The sequence below is a fragment of the Schistocerca nitens genome, chromosome 3, assembly GCF_023898315.1.
Source record: "Schistocerca nitens isolate TAMUIC-IGC-003100 chromosome 3, iqSchNite1.1, whole genome shotgun sequence".
Classification (NCBI taxonomy): domain Eukaryota; kingdom Metazoa; phylum Arthropoda; class Insecta; order Orthoptera; family Acrididae; genus Schistocerca; species Schistocerca nitens.
In genome coordinates, this window is record NC_064616.1 from 788,892,037 (window position 1) to 788,897,879 (window position 5,843).

Sequence of the window (5,843 nt, forward strand, 5' to 3'; positions counted from 1 at the left end):
TTTTGTCGCCTCTTACAACCGGCAGGAATACCTCGGGCATATTCTAACGCCTGGACCCCCAGGGGAATGGAACATTTTCTTAAGGTTTTCTTTCAGTTTATTACTTTTCGAGTTTTCTCGTGTAATGTTGCTGCTACACCTCGTCTCGCGGCAGATATCATGGTCCTAGGTTAACTGCAATACACTTAAAACAGTGTTTGACGATAGAAAAGAATTTTTGCAAATACATTCCACAACAAACACTTCACATCACTGTTCATGTAACACACTTTTTCATGAAGTATTAAAACAAAAAATTTCTGTTGCATTAAGAAAATACATGAGTCCACCTTATAGGGTGGTCCATTGATAGTGACCGGGCCAAATATCTCACGAAATATGCATCAGACGAAAAAACTACAAAGAACGAAACTCGTCTAGCTTGAAGGGGGAAACCAGGTGGCGCTATGGTTAGCCCGCTAGATGGCGCTGCCATAGTGCAAACGGATATCAACTGCGTTTTTTAAAAAATAGGAACCCCATTTTTTATTAAATATTCGTGTAGTAACTAAAGAAATATGAATGTTTTAGTTGGACCACTTTTTTCGCTTTGTGATAGATGGCTCTGTAATAGTCACAAACGTAACATTCCGCCAGTATTTGCTTCGTGATACATTACCCGTGTTAAAATGGACCGTTTACCAATTGCGGAAAAGGTCGATATCGTGTTGATGTCTGGCTATTGTGATCAAAATGCCCAACGGGCGTATGCTGTGTATGCTGCTCGGTATCCTGGACGACATCTTCCAAGTGTCCGGACCTTTCGCCGGATACTTACGTTATTTAAGGAAACAGGAAGTGTTCAGCAACATGTGACACGTCAACCACGACCTGCAACAAATGATGATGCCCAAGTAGGTGTTTTAGCTGCTGTCGAGGCTAATCCGCACATCAGTAGCAGACAAATTGCGCGAGAATCGGGAATCTCAAAAACGCACCCGTACCATATTTCTATGCACCAGGAATTGCATGGCGACGACTTTGAACGTCGTGTACTGTTCTGCCACTGGGCACAAGATAAATTACGGGACGATGACAGATTTTTTGCACGCGTTCTATTTATCGACGAAGCGTCATTCACCAACAGCGGTAACGTAAACTGGCATAATATGCACTATTGGGCAACGGAAAATCCACGATGGGTGCGACAAGTGGAACATCAGCGACCTTGGCGGGTTAATGCATGGTGCGGCATTATGGGAGGAAGGATAATTGGCCCCCATTTTATCGATGGCAATCTAAATGGTGCAATGTATACTGATTTCCTACGTAATGTTCTACCGATGTTAGTACAAGATGTTTCACTGCATGACAGAATGGCGATGTACTTTCAACATGGCCGGCCGAAGTGGCCGTGCGGTTAAAGGCGCTGCAGTCTGGAACCGCACGACCGCTACGGTCGCAGGTTCGAATCCTGCCTCGGGCATGGATGTTTGTGATGTCCTTAGGTTAGTTAGGTTTAACTAGTTCTAAGTTCTAGGGGACTAATGACCTCGGCAGTTGAGTCCCATAGTGCTCAGAGCCATACTTTCAACATGATGGATGTCCGGCACATAGCTCGCGTGCGGTTGAAGCGGTATTGAATAGCATATTCCATGACAGGTGGATTGGTCATTGAAGCACCATACCATGACCCGCACGTTCACCGGATCTGACGTCCCCGGATTGCTTTCTGTGGGGAAAGTTGAAGGATATTTGCTATCGTGATCCACCGACAACGGCTGATAACATGCGTCAGTGCATTGTCAATGCATGTGTGATTACGGAAGGTGAACTACTCGCTGTTGAGAGGAACGTCGTTACACGTATTGCCAAATGCATTGAGGATGACGGACATCATTTTGAGTATTTATTTCATTAATGTGGTATTTACAGGTAATCACGCTGTAACAGCATGCGTTCTCAGAAATGATAAGTTCACAAAGGTACATGTATCACATTGGAACGACCGAAATAAAATGTTCAAACGTACCTACATTCTGTACTTTAATTTAAAAAACCTTCCTGTTACCAACTGTTCGTCTAAAATTGTGAGCCATGTGTTTGTGACTATTACAGCGCCTTCTGTCACAAAGCGAAAAAAGTGGTCCAACTAAAACATTCATATTTCTTTACGTACTACATGAATATGTAATAACAATTGGGGCTACTATTTAAAAAAAACGCAGTTGATATCCGTTTGACCTATGGCAGAGCCATCTGGCGGGCCAACCATAGCGCCATCTGGTTTCCCCTTTCAAGCTAGAAAAGTTTCGTCCTTTGTAGTTTTATCGATTGACGCTTATTTCGTGAGATATTTGGCCCAGTCACGATCAATGGACCAGTCTATTATTTTGTTTACATACACAGCTTTCATTATACATGGTTAATCTAAACCTATTTGTCACTGTATGATCATTAAGAAACTATGTTTTGTCTGCTTTATATATTCACGCAGTTCATTAAGAAAAACCAATACTCAGTACACTATACAAACCTTTCACTCTTTGTCTACCTATAGACATATCTGGCAGTCCTCCTGATCATGCTGCAATATTCAATCGTTGAAGTCTTTATGTAAATCATAGCCTGGAGTTTACATGTAATGTGTATCCCATTACGTTATATGGAATCTGAAACTTAGAGACATGTATCAGTAGTCTCATAACAAAAACGTTTTTTCCAACATAACAACCCTTGGCAACAGAACATCATGAACAAGCATCCGACAGCATGAGAATACAATTCTCATGAATTCAGGAATATACAACCTTTGAAACTAAGACCAGAGCATCTGCCAACAAATCTAGGTACATCCGGTGTTAGAGCAACTATACTGACAGATTACTTCAAGCTTGAAACTCACACTCATTGCAGATTATTCCGTTATAGGGTTGATTTTGCATCTGAAGAAGACAACACATTTGTGAGGAAAGCGCTGTTAAGAGTTCACGAGAAAAGACTTGAAGGTTCATATTTGTTGGGACAGTGATGTTCACATCAAGCAGATTATTTCCAGATTCAAATGCATTTGTGGAATTGATTTCGGAGAGGAAATCGCATGGAGCCAAATACAAACTCATAGCAAGTTTGTGGGTGACTTAGCCCTATGAGATTATCATTACCTCCAGTTTTTCAACATTGTAATTCCCAAATGTTTGGTGTTACTCAAACTGTAATTAGTGGAACGGAACTATTTTGTTGCAGCTGCCAGAATAAGTGTCAAGGAGTATAAATTGGAACTGTGGCCCGGTTATATTACATCTATCCGACAGCATGAGAATACAATTCTCATGAATTCAGAAGTTAATTTCAAAGTTGTGCACCAGAGTACGGTTCTCCATATTTACACACATATGAGACAAAGAAAAGGATTACCAGGTAGCTTTCAAGAAAGCCATTATTGGAGGCATCGTAATGACACCTCATAACAACAGAACATACAGAGTAAAATACTATTTGATTAATTCCATATACAGTTTTTCGTTTTGCTCCATATTACTCATTACTGTAGACATAAGGTTTTAAATCTGCAATGTTACGAACACCCAATGGCTTCTTTGACTTAGGATAAACTAGATAATAGGCGTTAGTGTGCGGAGTTCCTTGCACTTCAAAGGGACCATCATAAATATATTTGAACTTAGAAATTTCCTGGTTTATTTCACTAGATGTTTCGTGAGTTTTTACGAGAGCAAAATCCCCAATTTTGAATTTGGTAACTTAAAGGCCCTTATCGTGCCTTTTAGATCGGGCTTCCGCTTTTTCTTGAATTCTTTTTCTTACTAAGTCTTTTCTCCCTCAGATCTAATTCTACTTAGGGTGGATATTGTAAGGTTCCTTCAACTATACTTTTGCTCTTAAGTTTAAGTAGAAGTTCCTCGAGTGTAAATCCTGTAGTTTCATGGTGGGGGGGGGGGGGGGGGGGGGGGGTGTATTCATTACAATTTCAAAATCTGGAATATACCTGCCGCATGCCTTATGATTATGGTGACAATAAGTTGATTTTTTTCTGACCAATCACCTATGTCTGGTGGTTTCTTCAGTTTCCTGATATCTACGTCTTTCACGACCCTTGTTAACTCTTCCTACCGTATCGTACTGTCAGGTGGCTCTTTCTTTTTCGGTTCTGTATTTACTGCCGGATTTTGTTTGGAGGAGACTTCACTTTGCTTTCACAAATGTTCGACATGTGCCCCTTTAGTGATTCGGCAGACATCAAGCCGATAATCAAGTTCCTCCCACACTCGGCGCAGCATGTCCCCATCAATGAGTTCGAAAGCATCGTTGATGCGAGCTCGCAGTTCTGGCACGTTTCTTGGTAGAGGAGGTTTAAACACTGAATCTTTCACATAACCCCACACAAAGAAATCGAATGGGGTCAAGTCGGGAGAGCGTGGAGGCCATGACATGAACTGCTGATCATGATCTCCACCACGACCGATCCATCGGTTTTCCAATCTCCTGTTTAAGAAATGGTGAACATCATGATGGAAGTGCGGTGGGGCACCATCCTGTTGAAAGATGAAGTCGGCGCTGTCGGTTTCCAGTTGTGGCATGAGCCAATTTTCCAGCATGTCCAGATACACGTGTCCTGTAACGTTTTTTTCGTAGAAGAAAAAGGGGCCGTAAACTTTAAACCGTGAGATTGCACAAAACACGTTAACTTTTGGTGAATTGCGAATTTGCTGCACGAATGCGTGAGGATTCTCTACCTCCCAGATTCGCACATTGTGTCTGTTCACTTCACCATTAAGAAAAAATGTTGCTTCATCACTGAAAACAAGTTTCGCACTGAACACATCCTCTTCCATGAGCTGTTGCAACCGCGCCGAAAATTCAAAGCGTTTGACTTTGTCATCGGGTGTCAGGGCTTGTAGCAATTGTAAACGGTAAGGCGTCTGCTTTAGCCTTTTCCGTAAGATTTTCCAAACCGTCGGCTGTGGTACGTTTAGCTCCCTGCTTGCTTTATTCGTCGACTTCCGCGGGCTACGCGTGAAACTTGCCCGCACGCGTTCAACCGTTTCTTCGCTCACTGCAGGCCGACCCGTTGATTTTCTCTTACAGAGGCATCCAGAAGCTTTAAACTGCGCATACCATCGCCGAATGGAGTTAGCAGTTGGTGGATCTTTGTTGAACTTCGTCCTGAAGTGTCGTTGCACTGTTATGACTGACTGATGTGAGTGCATTTCAAGCACGACATGCGCTTTCTCGGCTCCTGTGGCCATTTTGTCTCACTGCGCTCTCGAGCGCTCTGGCGGCAGGAACCTGAAGTGCGGCTTCAGCCGAACAAAACTTTATGAGTTTTTCTACGTATCTGTAGTGTGTCGTGACCATATGTCAATGAATGGAGCTACAGTGAATTTATGAAATCGCTTCACTCATTTGTAATAGTCCTGTACTTTCATCTCCTTTTCATTTTCGGACAACGCCCTCTTTCCGACGTTTCCACTTTCGTTTCTCCCTTTTATTAAATCTCTGGCCGTATAATCCTTTTCAGAGTTTTCCCGCTCAGATTGCTTTTAACCGTAAAACATATCATCACGCCACTCTGCGATCCCTGAAGACTCCTTTCCGCACGAATTGTTTGACTTTCCGCTTTTACTTAATAGTGTGTCCGATCCCTTTTTCATTTCGGTGATATTTCCCATCGAAACAGATTCACTGAATTCCCTTGTGACGTCATCTCTTCCTACTGCCGCGCTCTGGACAACTGATCGCTCTGCCAAGTTCAATGCACGCGGTTGCTTGGTTCGCGCGTTGTCGCCTGCACCATTATCTGTTGCCCGTGACTTATTCATGCCCACACTGTTCTGTCATTACGA